Source organism: Schistocerca serialis, chromosome 12 (genome assembly GCF_023864345.2).
Source record: "Schistocerca serialis cubense isolate TAMUIC-IGC-003099 chromosome 12, iqSchSeri2.2, whole genome shotgun sequence".
Classification (NCBI taxonomy): domain Eukaryota; kingdom Metazoa; phylum Arthropoda; class Insecta; order Orthoptera; family Acrididae; genus Schistocerca; species Schistocerca serialis.
This window is the reverse complement of record NC_064649.1, coordinates 45,848,294-45,863,555: the sequence shown is the minus strand read 5'-3', so window position 1 is coordinate 45,863,555 and position 15,262 is coordinate 45,848,294. Positions and strand designations below refer to the sequence as shown.

Below are 15,262 nucleotides of genomic sequence, written 5' to 3'. Positions count from 1 at the left end.
AACAAAAGTCAAGTCATAATTTTAATACGCGAACAAGAAAATTGAAGTACAGACTTTGTATATTAATCGTACAACGAGGACAATGATCCTTATGTGATTCGAAAGATACTTTGCCATAGATGTGCGCTAAGAACAAATAATATCTGTATTTAGCCATTAAGAGTCGTAAAAGGAAATAGAAGCTTTCACATTCGTAACACTAATCTTTCATTCTCTATCACGCATTAAAATCTCCAATGCCTGAAAATTGAAAACTGTAGAGCTGCCAACCTCTGCCTAGCGCACAGATCAAGTGCTACAGTAGAACTGACAAATGAAAGTGACAACATTTCGTGAGATCGTATTTTAGGGGCTTTCGTGCTTACATGGATTTGCAGTACAACATGCATATCTGGCATGTAAAATGCGGCAACTGCTAAGTCAATGATGATGTCTGTAAATAGCATTGTATATTGGCGTCGTTATTTCGCTTAGTTTTGTGTAAAAGTAATTACGTGATCGTTTGCTGCCATTATCAGAAACTTTGAAGTAAGTTCCGGATTTGTAATTTCTTCACTTTGAATATGTAAGACTTCAGATTTCCCTTAGTATGCGGAAACCATATTTGTTTTAGTGTATGCCTAGAAGGAGAATGCTAACGGGTCAGAGTGAAAGACGCAGAGCTAGGCAGACACAGTTTTTGCGTCGCGAAAGTAATAGCAATGTGAACATTCATAATGATAACGCATCTGTTTATTGAAAACTGAAATACTGATTCTTAAAATTAATTATACAATATGACAAATCAGACTTGCATAACGGGTAAGGAACTTCGCCGTAGATGTGAACAAAAGGAAACCATCATGTGTGTCCATAACCATTAGGATAGGTAAATAGAAGCACACACATGTGAAAACTTTTCCTTTGTCTCTGACACTGCTACCAACTTCCAGGACCGAAGCTGCTATGTCGTTGAAGTTGTCAACAGTGGAAAACGAAACGTAGTAACGAAGTCGTCGGGTACAGCAAACGTTCTTTATTAACGTCGTTTTTTCACTTACTTTGGTCAAAGAGAAAACGGAACTAACTCTGTGTTCATTTTCCGCCGTCACCACCAAATGTAGGGTGTTCCTAATTTTCAGTATCTGCATTTTGAGTAGCTACGACGTCCTGTATTGTAACGAAACTGTACTTGTTTCAGGCTATGCCTCGAAAAAGAACATTAACGGGTCGGGCTGAAAGACGAAGAGCTAGAGACACACAATTTTTGTCAGATGTCAGTAACGATAATTCTATTGTCGTTCTAAAAGATACAATTAAATGTGCATGGAACATAATTACAAATAATTTTGAGAACTGTAATTGCGCTTTGATGAATTTACAACGCAGATATTGTAATGCAAATCATTTCGCGTCTGAGATGACCTTATATGATACAATGGCATTCACATTGTGTTTTCATAATGGTAAAATTAATTTGTCAACGTAGTGTATCAAAGACTCCCTTTAAATGCTTGAATAATTAAAGAGAAATTAAAGAACTGTTTCATAGACACACGTAGCTACAACGCAGCATTTGCCAGGGATCTGTTCTGCGGCTAAAATTTCACTATAAGATACATGACATTATCCATCGCATATGAGATTCATTGACGCAATTGGTCGAATTTTGACCACACGCGATACTAGTTCTATTAATATGCTTAGGTCTGCTGATCAGATAGCATAAAATCCCACACAGCAGGTGAAGAATGACTTTATTGGTTGTTGCAAAGTATGATTGGTTGATTTGGGAAGAGAGGACCAAACAGCGAGGTCACCAGATCAAATGCAAAGTATGCATGAAGCGTTTTGGAGTTACTTCCATCTTCAGAAATCTAAGTGCAAAGGAGGCACAAGGACAAGAGCGTTACTGGTCGTGTACAAAGCGGACTCACATGCTGTACAGAGAGGTCCCGATAACGTGCAGACGTCACGGTACACCTGACAGGTATTTATGGTGAATTGTCTTCAAAGAAGAACGGGTGGAGAATAAAGATGCTTGTGAATCCACCTCACACTATCACATAGGGTCAGTGCAACGGCTCTTCATGCACAACACGCGATTTAACAGTACCCCAAATTCGGCAGGTCTGTCTATTCACTGCACCCTGTAGTGTAAAATCAGCCTCTTCACTGTACAGAATATTACCCAGCTATAAGTCACCAACTTCGATCCGCACCAGAAACCGAAGAGCGAATTCATAATGTTGCTGCGCATAGTGAGGTTTCAGTTGCTGCACTGTCTGGATGTTGTACGGGTATCAGAGTAAAGTAAATCGCAGAATATCTGTGGTGTTGACCATGGGATGGATGATTATCGTCTCGCTGCACGAGCTCTACCCACGGCAAATGCTGCGTAGTCAGTGGAGCAACGGCGACCTCGTCACTAACTTCCACTGGGGTAGGACGACTTCCTCTTCCGGGTGTAGGTCTTGTAGAACCCCAAATGACCCCCGACCGCCGAATCATGAGTACCATGCTAACTAGTTCCTGTGGAATACAGACCTTGACTTCACCATGGCTGTCTCCCCCTTTACACAAGAGGCCCCCACGAAGGCAATAGCCAGTAACGACATCGCCATCCGCCAACTGCTGCCGAATCGGTCCCCACCTAGGGTCCTCATCCTGTTTGTCAGCTAAGTCGCAGAAGAAACCGTGTGTCTCGGAGAGAAGGAAATTCACCCCAAGATCCGTCTCCACGTAGCCCTTGCCTTCCCCAGACTCTCCCGCGAACATACGGCTGAGAGCGTTGGCCACTTCATAGTCACTGCCCCTAATATGTCGAACCAGGAGATAAAGTCATCTTAACTTCGGCATGATTTTTAGCGAACTTATTAATCAAAGATCAAGTTCTGGCACTGGCCAAATAACTCGCGGAGGCTCATTTGTTTCAGTTCAGTTGTATTGCTCACCTGTTCTCCAGATAAAGTTGTGTAGTTTATATCTCAGAATATTGTCTGCCGTTGATGTCTGTTGTGTTAGAGATAATTGGCAGCGGTCGACGCATGCATACTGGGAGCAGAGCACCACGAGGGCAGAGAGATATTTAAGGCCATGTCCTCTCCTTTACATCTTGGGTTATGTTGTCACTTTTGCGTGATCCATCTTTCTGGTGGAGGATTATAGCATCCGAAATTCAGTTGCATTTCAAAGTTGAGTATATTTCTATGTCATTTCCTATCTCGTGGATCTCTCGTATTGATCTGAATCCTTTGTCTGCTCATGTCTATCGCCAATTCACACGAAATTTTGAAGCAACCTCATTTTAGGGGTATTGTCATATGATCATGTTCTAGTTGTAATCATTCTAAGAATATTGTTGATTAATCAACTGAGTAAGCAAGTTTGAAGATCGGTTTGGTCAAAATTAAAGCACCTCCTTAATTGTTTTAGTCATTTGTATATAGTTTTGTTTAGGAATGTTGGCTAGCCAAACATTAAAAAATCTGTGTTCTTACGCTTAATCTGTTTCTCAGCTGATTGGAAGCAATGACAGTTCTGCTGGGAATTCTATGGACATTTGTACTATTTACGTAAAGCTAAATAAGTATATTTGCCTAGTCATATCCAAATTTCAAGTTTTACGGGTCTTGTTCCATGTAAAGAAATTTATTTATTATTTTTCCAACTGATCTGGCCTTATAAGGCAGTCTCCTGTATTATTGTGATTGTGATTTTATAATGCTTTCGATTGTAATAAAATATGTAGCAACTACAACAGATTACTATTGTGATTTTGGTGTGTCACTACCATAACTCATTTCATAGAGGATGAAATGTTTCATGAAATATTTAATTATGAATGCATTTTTAAAGCTAAATATATTGAAACCTGAATTTGGCTTCTCAGTTGAAGTAAAAAAAAAGTCTCTCTGTTTTTGATACATTCAACCCATAAAAGGGGTGGAATATAGGATGAAATGTTTTATGAAAATAATTCAGTGTGCAAGAATTTTTAAAGCTAAATCTATGAAAATTGTGTTATTGAAAAATACATGTTTCACTGTTTTTGGAACTACAACCTCCCATGAGGTGCAATAAGGGCACACATATTCAATGACTCATCGCCTTCCAGCCCAACCTGCAAAGTATACGAACTTGAAATTTGATGAAGGTGTAAATCTTACGATGTAAGCATCATTTAAGAAGAGAGTGTTCGAAATTCCGCTCCTAAGGGGGTGAAATATGGGTTGAATGGGTTTTTTAAAATATGTCCCTATTGAAGCTAGAACTACAAAACTACGAAAAATGGCATTTGGTTTCTTTGTCAGAAACAAAAAAAAACAGGTTTTAAGCATTTTCCGAAATTCTTCCATTAGGGGAATAAAATAATTACTGAAGGTTTTTTGAAAATAAATCATTATTAAAGAACTACTAGAGCATTTTTAAAGCTGCATCTATGAAAATTGGATTTGAATTCTCGGTTGGATGTAAAAAAAAGTGTTTCGTTGTTTTTGGAAATTTAACTCACCAATAGCGTGAAATAGGGGACGAAAAGTTTTATGAAATATTTCACTATGAAAGCATTTTTAGAACTAAATCGACGAAGATTTGAATTGGGCTCCTCAGTTGTAAATAGAAGAATACATGTTTAATTGTTTTTGAAAATTCAACCCCTAAAAGGTGTGAGATGTTTCTGAAAATGTTTCATTGTGAAAGCATTACTAAATATATCTCAGAATTCGTATTTGGCTCCTCTGTTAGAATTTTTCAATGTTGCACTGGTTTTGGAACTTCAATCCTAAGGGGATGAAAAATTTTAATGAAATATTTACTGCATTATATTAAAATATTTTAAGTCTGCATCTATGAAAACCGGTATTTCACTTCTTAATTAGATATAAAGAAATATGCGTTAGGGAATGAAAGATTCTACGGAGATATCACCACAAGACTACAAACGGCTTGATTAACAAAAACCTTGGGCTTCAGCTATCGGCATTGCTTTTTGGTCATAAGAACATTCAGTAAAAGACCATGCTTCAATGGCGTTGAAAAGTTAAGAAAGTGTTGCAATTTACAAAAGACATAAAAAACAATTAAAGAAAAAAAATTCTTTGCGGACCATACGGTCTTCGCAAGTAAAGAAGCGGATGATAAGCTAGCTCTTTATGCAAATGAGTTGGTCAGTTTAAGTTCCGTGACATGTCATGTAGCAGGAACCAAATCCAATAGTTGCTACGATTGGCTAAAGGGAAAGTTTTGCAGAATCAAGGGAAATCACTTCTACAAGTGGCTGAGAATCTCGTAATGAATAAAAATTATGTATTGAGGATTCCAAGGTGGGAGACGCAAAATTCCTCCCCCCCCCCCCCCTCTCGCCTCCCCCCCCTCCTCCCATTGCTATCTTCCTTTTCCTATGGCAAAAAAAACAAGAGAAATTTCCGCTGTGAAACAATTTGCAAACAAGAGAACGGCCCTTGAAATTTAACGCTTCAAAGTTTTAAGCCCTGCTCTTTCTGTATGTTGATTAGAAACTGTTAACCCACATGTGAAACCTGAGTACATAATCCGTGTGAAATTTGATCAACGGTGTTCCTTAAGGACAGGTTGTGATTGAAAACGTTCGAAAATTCAATTTCTTTGTAATTGCATTTTTTAAGGGTGTACTTGTCTAGACTCTTGGAACGGAAAGGTTTTTTTTAATCCTCGCGTTACAAAAGTTTCTACAGCCCATTGTTTGAAGCAGTGTCACGGCTGCCATGAGCCGCCCAGCGTAGCCGCGCTGTCTCAAACGCCTTGTCACGGTTCACGCAGCTCCCCTCGTTGGAGGTTCGAGTCCTCCTTCGGGCATGGTTATGTGTGTGTGTGTGTGTGTGTGTGTGTGTGTGTGTGTGTTGTCCTTAGCATACGTTACTGTAAGTAGTGTGTAAGCATAGGGACTTGTGAAGTGTCAGGCAAATCCAACACCTTCCATGAAAACCCTGACATGATAAGCAAATCCAGTAGTATGTCACATAGCTCCGAATAAATCGTGACATTAAATTAACGAAAGTAATACGAGTAACGAGTGAGGAAATGCAATATCACAGACTAACACAAGAATGCCTAAATGCTTGTCATACCTTCCCACCATGAGACAGACGCAATTCCGAGGGGAGAAACGAGAACAGAAGACGAGAGCAGAACCGTGTTAAGCTGGAAGGCCCTACGATAAGGGACGGACGGACACCCACGTCGCCAACTAACTGCTAGGACCACACCACCCGCAAGTTTTAGCGTGAGACTTTTTCGCGTCTCTGTTACGTTAGGACCATCCCCCAGCCCATGTTAAAAGATAGAGCCCTCCAGAAGGACAGTACAGATCTTACGATAACGCTAAAAGGACCACACCAGCTGCAAGTTTTAGCGTGAGACTTTTTCGCGTCTGCTACGTTGCAAACTTTAAAAACATTGCCCCACCACGAAAAGTATAATGTTTCTCATTGGATAGACAGAATTTTTGTAGGCAGAGCTTAAGGTTAACATTGAGACCCTGATTGGTAAGATGAAAACACAGCCAGATAGTTTTTTTTTAAACCAACTTCGGTAAATTGTAGTAAGGAGAAGTTAGGGAGAGTTACTTCCGAGACGGCGAGGTGAGCGGAGCTGTGCTGCCCGTCGCCCCCTGACGAACACCGACAAGGTAATGAACGCACGCGATGCCACATAACAGCGCATAAAGCTTCTCTCAGAACTGCAGAAGTCTCATCTGTTACATCCCTTTTTTGCGTAATACTAGTGTCGATCGTCAATTAAAGCTCATGGTGTTCACATTTGCCACTTGAAGTAAAAATCTGAAACGCGATGATTTTTCTGTTTTATAGTTATTGAGAAGCCACATCAGCCACTGTAATTTACGACAAGTTAGATAAGTAATTAAAGATAATTGAGGGTCACTGTAGACCATTTTGATAGTTTTCTCTCTTGTGAAACTTAATTTAAACCTACATTATAGATGTGATATGGCATAGGTCATACTTCGATACTTTGTAGAACTTGGAAACCCATTCAGGGAATATTCGTTCACATTTTTGTTGGTTTTTACCATCCTGTATTAAAACATCTCCTTTTATCAATAGTGCAATTTATAAACAATGTTTTGTGATTAGAATAAAATTTCCAGTGGTAAACTTAACTGCTTTTTCGACGTTATTTTACCAGCTAACTAAAAATAGGAAAGCCTTGATCCCCTTCCACTAAATTTAGTTAGTATTAAGATTCTTTTACAGGGAGTGCAGTGGAGCTGACGCTGAAATCATTAAGTATTTGGTTATATTATCGCTAGTCTCACTGAACTCTTCTGAATTCTACATGTCATGTGTGGTCTGGCGTCTCCTTACCAGCAACAGGTCCCAGGTTCAAACTAGTCAATACCCTAAAAAACACGCTCAGAGCGTCGTTGCGCGAAAGTGGTAGGGAGACACGATATAGAACAAGCAGACACCACGCAGAATGTTTAGAGACTGATGGTTCAAATGGCTCTGAGCACTATGGGACTCAACTTCTGAGGTCATCAGTCCCCTAGAACTTAGAACTACTTAAACCTAACTAACCTAAGGACACCACACACATCCATACCTGAGGCAGCATTCGAACCTGCGACCGTAGCGGTCACACGGATGCAGACTGAAGCGCCTAGAACCGCACGGTCACACCGGCCGGTTAGGAACTGACGACCTCAGCAGTTAGGTCCCACAGGAGCTTACCACAGACGGACAGTTGCCATGGGACACTCTTGAGTCGGAAACGCTTGCTCAGGAAGAAGGCCTACACTACGCTTGTCCATCCGCTTTTAGAATATTGTTGCGCGGTGTGGGATCCTTACCAGATAGGACTGTCGGAGTTCAAAGAAGGGCAGCACGTTATATCGCGAAATATGGGAGAGAGTGTCCCTGAAATGATAGAGGATTTGGGATGGGTATGATTAAAACAAAGGCGTTTTTCGTTGCGACGAAATTCCAGTCACCAACTTTCTCCTCCGAATGCGAAAATATTTTGTTGACACCGACCTACATAGGAAGAAACGATCACCTCGATAAAATAATGGAAATCAGAGCTCGTACGGAAAGATATAGGTGTTCGTTCTTTCCGCGCGCTATACGAGATTGGAATAATAGAGAATTGTGAAGGTATATGAAGATAGTAACTGCCTCGAAAGAACAGGTACCACTGATGACCGTACAGCTTCTCTAGAATAAATGATAATTAATTGAAACGCTCAGCTGCCGACAGGTGTTGATGTACCTCGGGGTACACATTTTCAGCTGTCCCCATCGAGGTATATCAACACCTGTCTGCAGCTGAGGGTTTCAATTAATTATAATTTATTCTAGAAAAGCTGCACGGTAATCAGTGGTATCTGTTCCTTCGAGAACAGTTACTATCTTCATATATGTAGTTAAAGGCTACCCAGCCATTAACCTTCGTCTGTGCGAATGCGCAAAGATTGCCCGAACTCTTACGGGAATCGTCACCTTAGTGTGCCCGAGTAATGAGTGGATGGGCAAATACCTATTACGTACATTACGTATGTTGATTGTGGACAGTTGGGAATGTGGGTCTCACGGGAAGCGTGCAAGGGTTAAGTCCCTGCAGTCGTGCTATTCATCTGTGTCCTCGGTGGCTCAGATGGATAGAGCGTCTGCCATGTAAGCAGGAGATCCGGGGTTCGAGTCCCGGTTGGGGAACACATTTTCGGCTGTCCCCATCGAGGTTGTATCAACAACACCTATCGGCATCTGAGGGTTCCAATTAATTATCAATTCTGAAGGTAATTCGATGAACCTTCTGCCAGGCACTTAAATGTGATTTGCAGAGTATCCATGTAGATGTAGATGAAAACTCGTCCCGTGTCGCACGTGCTCAAAACGATTCATACTACAGAATGCATGCAAACAGACTCGCCGAAAATACTGACGAATAACGATTGCTGCATATCCAAGTTACACAGATCGGCCTTTCCTGCCAAGAAGAACAGGGAATTGCTATGTAGGAACAATTCGAGCTAGAGGTAGGGCTCATAAGCACTCCTTGAATTGCAGACTAAACGTAAATAACGAAAATGCATTTTTGGTAAAAATTGGTCAAAACATAATCCTGTGCCCTCCGTATTGGATTAGCCGCTTTGAATATTGAAAATCTGACTTCAGCTTCCTGTTCAGCAACATTAAAAATATATATGTAACACTCAGTTCATGCAAATCGAAGTAATAATATAACTTAAAGTTTTCTCTAAACTTCGAACACTTTTTTTTTTGAGAAACGTTTATTTCTCAGAACGGCATGCAGCATAAACTAAAAGTGATTCAACCTCTTAACTTCTACCACGGACCCCGAAAAGTAAACATTTTTCTTAGGAGCTTATAGCTATAATACGACATTTGTTAATATTAACTAATTTTTGTGTGGGCATAGGGAGTGAAACAAACCCCCAAAAATCGAACTCAAAGTTCGAATTAGCACTGTATCGTTAAATTTAAGGTTGTTTCATTGCGGTTCGGTATGCGTTCCCACAAATTTTATGTAATATCGACTGATGTTATCCATTTTTAATTTCAGAGAAATAATGTAGTATCAACTGATGTTATCCATTTTTGATTTCAGGTAACATCTGAGGGGCCACACTGCACGCACTCTGCGTACTTCAACTCGCAGGCCCTTGATCAAATCATAATTACGGGCGCCATTTTTTTTTTACTGAAAATCTAAAATAAAGCTCATAGTATGATCACTCGTAATTTCCAAACAGATCCTTCGAATGTATTTTCATTGTCTCAAAAAAATTTCCAAATGTACCATTTTTTGCTCATTTGAATGAGAACCTGGCCGTAATGGCGGAATATAGTCACGAGATTTTTTTCGGAGACGTTGTACGTTCGCGAGAAGAATTTCGTTCCACGCGCGTCGATGGACATTCCACAGATATTACTGTGTGTGTGTGCTACTCAGTCGTGCCATTTGAGTGTACATCTTTGCATAGTTTTCCTTTCACAATGTGAACAGTGCTCGGCTCAGTTGCTAACTGGCCATTGAGTGATTCCGAAGGTGTCGGATGTGCGGTGCGTTCGGTCTGCTAAGAAAGCAACAGACTGGCGTGGTGCGATGGCAGAAGCAGACACTGAGGGAGCTAGCTGTAGGGATGCCAGCGAACAATTTATGCCAAGTAAGACGAAGAGAACTATTCTAAAATTATGAGCCGTCTCGAAAGTGTTTATCATTAGTAAATCTTGTAGTTGAGACTGACAATCAATCTACAATAACTGACATATTTGCCTAGAGAGAGATACAGGAAATCCCCGCTCCTGATGAAATTTTGGTTGTGATGACAGGCCGATGGGTAGTGTAGCCCGAGATCTAAGTTAGGTTGTAGGGAGGTAATTTGATTGAGAGTTGTTTATGCCAACGATTATGAATGCCGAGTAAACGTTGTGCGAGCAGATTGCCCTGTAGCGTAGCCTAGTGTTTCCGTCCGCGCCATATTTAACACATTTTCTCTAGCTGTGTACAAAAGTCGCACAACAGCCACGAAAACTACGTTTCTGGTGGGGTGAGGGGAGAGTCCACTATGTAACTTTCAGTACAATTTTTAGTAAGCGCCGAAACTAGCCGAAATAGAAGCGTAATTTTAACTATATTTCCGTTTGTGGGAAAATAGTGGTTCTCCTCTTTCGGCATCAACTGTAATATGCAGGCGACTTATTAAAGTTTTTTTAATTCTGAATCATGATCTCAATAGACGCAGAGCTTTTTTTTACGTTACTTTATTCGTGGTCTATAGTAAACAATGCAACGGTCAATTCTTTGAAGTGCGACGTGTGTCTGCAATGTTCGTAAGGCCAAGTTTGTATATATTCGGTGTCAGTTTTTTTATTTTTTTTGCCATATACTGTATAATTAAGGCGAGGAGGATAATGTTCAAGGAGCACTGCATTAGCAGTCTATGGAGAAATTGAGGATTTGGATCTGATGAACGGCATGCTCGGGCAGTTGGTGCAATTAGGTTGCCCACTGCGTAATTCGGACACAATGATCATTGCCTCTCCCTAGTAACCAGGGGACTCGGGTGCTAATCCTGGTCTGGCACAAATTTTCAACAGTGCCCAGTGACTAAAGTCAGTGCCCATTGTCAGCTAATTTCATTGTTTCGGTGTTCAATTGTATTTTGTTCACGATACGCCGTCTAGCTTTTTCATGGATAACAGCTTTGGAAAGCGTACAGGTTATATTGATATTCGGTCGTCGTTAGTCCAAAGCTAGTATAGTGATTTTTAAACACAGTTGTAGTGCATATTAAGCCTACACACGTATTTGTGTCCTGTGTTTCTTTACCAAGAACTTCTTCGTAGGTAATTTCCCTATAGTGGTATTTTGTTTAAGTATTTATAGCCTGCAGGCTTGGATGAAATATGAAACACATGTCCGAAGTTTCTGTTGATGCTGCAGATACTGTTTTATCCGTACTACGGGCACAAACTCTTCATCTAATACAGGACACAATTTGTCTCGAGATTTAGCAATTTTTCGTAATATCGGCCTAGCTTCGATATATTTTTCTCTAATTCTTGTTTGGATTTAATCTTAAAACACACTAACTCTTCCACCAATTATTCGATAAATGATTTCATCCCTTTCGTAGCCTACAGTTCCTAAACGGTCGATAATATTAATAATTTCCTTTCTCACTTTTATTTCCTGTAGAATCTCCTGTTTATGGTTATTGCTAACCTGTTTCACGTTCTCACTTTTATTATTTTTATTTTTCTAGTTTTGTGACTGGTAGCCAAGTTTTCTTTGAATTCGGTTTTTAATTCTGAAATAGTAACAGTTAAAGGTCAAGTGAAGATTGCGATCTATTTGAGGAGAGTGGTTCGGAGATCTTTTATATTAGACGTACACAGGTCATGGAGATCCGTATCTATATAAAATTACTTCAAGTGTAATGTAGCCCATTCTCTTGTCATGATCTCGGCTGTATCGTAGCGCATTGTCTCGGTTAGGTTGGAGATTTTGGTTGAGAGTTGCCGAAGTCAAAGAAAGTGATTACGAAGTCAAGACTGTGCTAACAAAACGATCTGTAGCGTAGTCCAAAATGTTCTTTCGGTCCTTCTAAAATCTCTTTTAATTAAAAATAACTAAAGCTGCAAGATACAAAGACAAAAACTATTACGTAATAGAGCAATCCCAGACTACTGTGGTGTATGTTGTGTACGTATACTAATTTACTGTCAGTGAATATATATTTTTTACTCATTTGCTGGATTCCAGTTTTCCGCTTTTTGCGGCGAAAAACCTTTTCCTGCGAAGGGCCCATTAGCTTGTCGGTTATATTCGTGACTTTCTCGACGGTCAGTTATTTCATGGTAGTCTATCCACCGGCGTCATTGTTAGCATCGAATATAGATATAAGTATTAGGATGTCTAATATGAAGCCAACGCATGAGTATGTCTAATGATGAATAAGAAAAATAGGATTGCGGGTTAGGTACTACAAGCAGCATAGTGAACGCGTTATTGTGGCCAAGATAGACACGAAGCCCAAGCCCACCACAGTAGTCCGCAGATGACGAAGAAATTGATGAAATGTGTGATAAGATAAAAGAAATTATTCACATAGTGGAGGGAGATGAAAATTTAATAGTAATGGGTGACTGGAATTCGATAGTAGAAAAAGGAAGAAAAGGAAGCGTAGTAGGTGAATATGGAATGGGGGTAAGAAATTAGAGGAAGCCTCCTGGTAGATTTTTGTCCAGAGCATAACTTAATCATAGCTAACACTTGGTCCAAGAATCATGAAAGAAGGTTGTAAACGTGGAAGAGACCTGGAGATACTGCAAGATTTTAGATGGATTATATAATAGTAAGACAGAGATTTAGGAACCAGGTATTAAATTGTAAGACATTTCCAGGGGAAAATGTGGACTCTGACCACAATCTATTGGTTATGAACTGTAGATTAAAACTGAAGAAACTGGAAAAAGGTGGGAATTTAAGGAGATGGGACCTGGTTGAACTGACAGAATCAGAAGTTGTAGAGTGTTTCAGGAAGAGCATTAGGGAACGATTGACAGGAATGGGGGAAAGTAATACAGTAGAAGAAGAATGGGTAGCTTTGAGGCATGACATAGTGAAGGCAGCAGAGGATCAAGTAGGTAAAAGACGAGCGCTAGTAGAAATCCTTGGGTAACAGAAGATATATTGAATTTAACTGATGAAGGAGAAATGACAAAAAGAAATACAAACGTCTCAAAAATGAGATCGGCAGGAAGTGCAAATGGCTAAGCATGGATGGCTAGAGGACAAATGTAAGGATGTAGAGGCGCATATCACTAGGTGTAAGATAGATACTGCCTACAGGAAAATTAAAGTGACAGCATAGGTGGGTGTGGTGGGAGAACTCATGGGAAAATTCCTGCAATAGTGGGTGTTAGAGCTGCACCTTTTTTAGATTGAAGTCAGCTGATAGGTATTCCTGCTTAAGGGAATTCTCTCTAACAAAAGAACCACTTTTGACAAAGCTTAGGCATCCGAGTAATGAGGGAATTAGTATATTTCATCAAAATGTACAAGGATTAGAGATAAAGTTAGTGAACCGCTTATAGATTTTGACTCAGAAATTATTGGTATATCTGAACACTTCTTCATTAAGGAGGTAATTCAGAGGCTTCCTTTACCCGGATACAGGTTGGCTGGCAGCTTTTCTAGGAGCTGTTTGCGGTGTGGGGGAGTAGCCATGTATGTGGAAAACGGCATCCCATTAGAGTCAATTGATGTTTCAAAGTACTTCACTGAAAAGGTGTTTGAATGTTGTGTAGGTGTGGTTAAATTTAATGGAGCTAAACTTCTAATTGTTGTTATTTATAGATCACCAGACGCCGATTTCACAACATTTTGCTAAAGTTAGAGGAGGTTCACTTTATAGGAAATACAAAAAGTTAGTTATATGTGGTGACTTCAATATTAATTGTGTAAGTGATTCTGCAAGGAAACGGATGCCGGTAGACCTCCTTAATTCATATAATCTTATGCAATCCTTGTTCTTTCCAACGAGAGTGCAAGGGAACAGTAGAACAACCATAGACAACATTTTTGTTCATTCCTCATTACTAGAAGGACATTGTTAGCAAAAAGGTGAATGGCCTTTCAGATCATGATGCACAAATTATAACTCTAAAAGATTTTTGTGCTGCAACACATGATAAATATAGTTATCAACTGTGTAGGAAAGCTGATCCAGTTGCTGCAGAGACCTTTGTAAACCTTATCAAGGAACAAGAGTGGCAAGATGTTTATAGCGCTGAGACAGTAGACGATAAATATAGTGCTTTTCTCAAGACTTTTCTCGTTCACTTTGAAAGTTGCTTTCCGTTAGAACGTTCAAAACAGGGTACTAGCACAAACAGGCAGCCTGGGTGGCTGTCTATAGGGATAAGAATATCTTATAGAACAAAGTGGCAATTATATCAAAACGTTAGAAACAGTCAAAATCTAAATGCAGCAGCCCATTACAAACAGTAATGTAAGGTGCTTAAAAATGTTATTAGGAAGGCAAAAAGTAAGTGGTATGCAGATAAATAGCTAAGTCTCAGGATAAAATTAAAACCATATGGTCAGTCGTAAAGGAAGTGGCTGGTCTGCAGAGACAGGTCGACGGAGATTGACTTAATAAGTAAATCACTAAAGACCAAGAACTCTCATGGATATGGCGGGGTATCTAGCAGAATACTGAAGTATTGTTCTGTGTATGTTAGCCCAGTACTTAGCCATATCTGTAACTTTTCCTTTAGTAGTGGTCGGTTTCCTGACCGATTAAAGTACACTCTACTGAAGCCACTTTATAAAAAGGGAGACAGGGATAATGTTGACAACTTTAGAGCTATTTCCATGCCATCGGTGTTTGATAAAGTTATCGAGAAGGTTGTATATATAAGGTTACTGGAGCATTTAAATTCACATAATTTGCTGTCAAATGTACAGTTTGGTTTAAGAAATGATTTAACAACTGAAAATGCCATATTCTCTTTTCTCTGTGAGGTTTTGGACGGATTAAATAAAAGGTAGCGAACGCTAGGTGTTTTCTTTGATTTAACGAAAGGTTTTGACTGTGTTGACCACAAAATATTACTGCAGAAGTTGGACCGTTATGGAGTAAGGGGAGTAGCATGGAATTGGTTTTCCTCTTACTTTAAGAACAGAAAGCAGAAGGTAATTCTCCGCAATATTGAGAGTGGTAGTGATGTTCAGTCGCAATGGGGCTCTGTTA

At 39.8% G+C, this 15,262-nt stretch overlaps 1 non-coding gene across 1 annotated transcript; it reads left to right on the top strand.

Moving 5' to 3' along the window:
- Positions 1-8,616: 8,616 nt before the first annotated feature.
- Positions 8,617-8,690, top strand: Trnat-ugu (transfer RNA threonine (anticodon UGU)). The gene has a single exon. It is a non-coding gene; the product is annotated as a tRNA-Thr (tRNA).
- Positions 8,691-15,262: the final 6,572 nt, after the last annotated feature.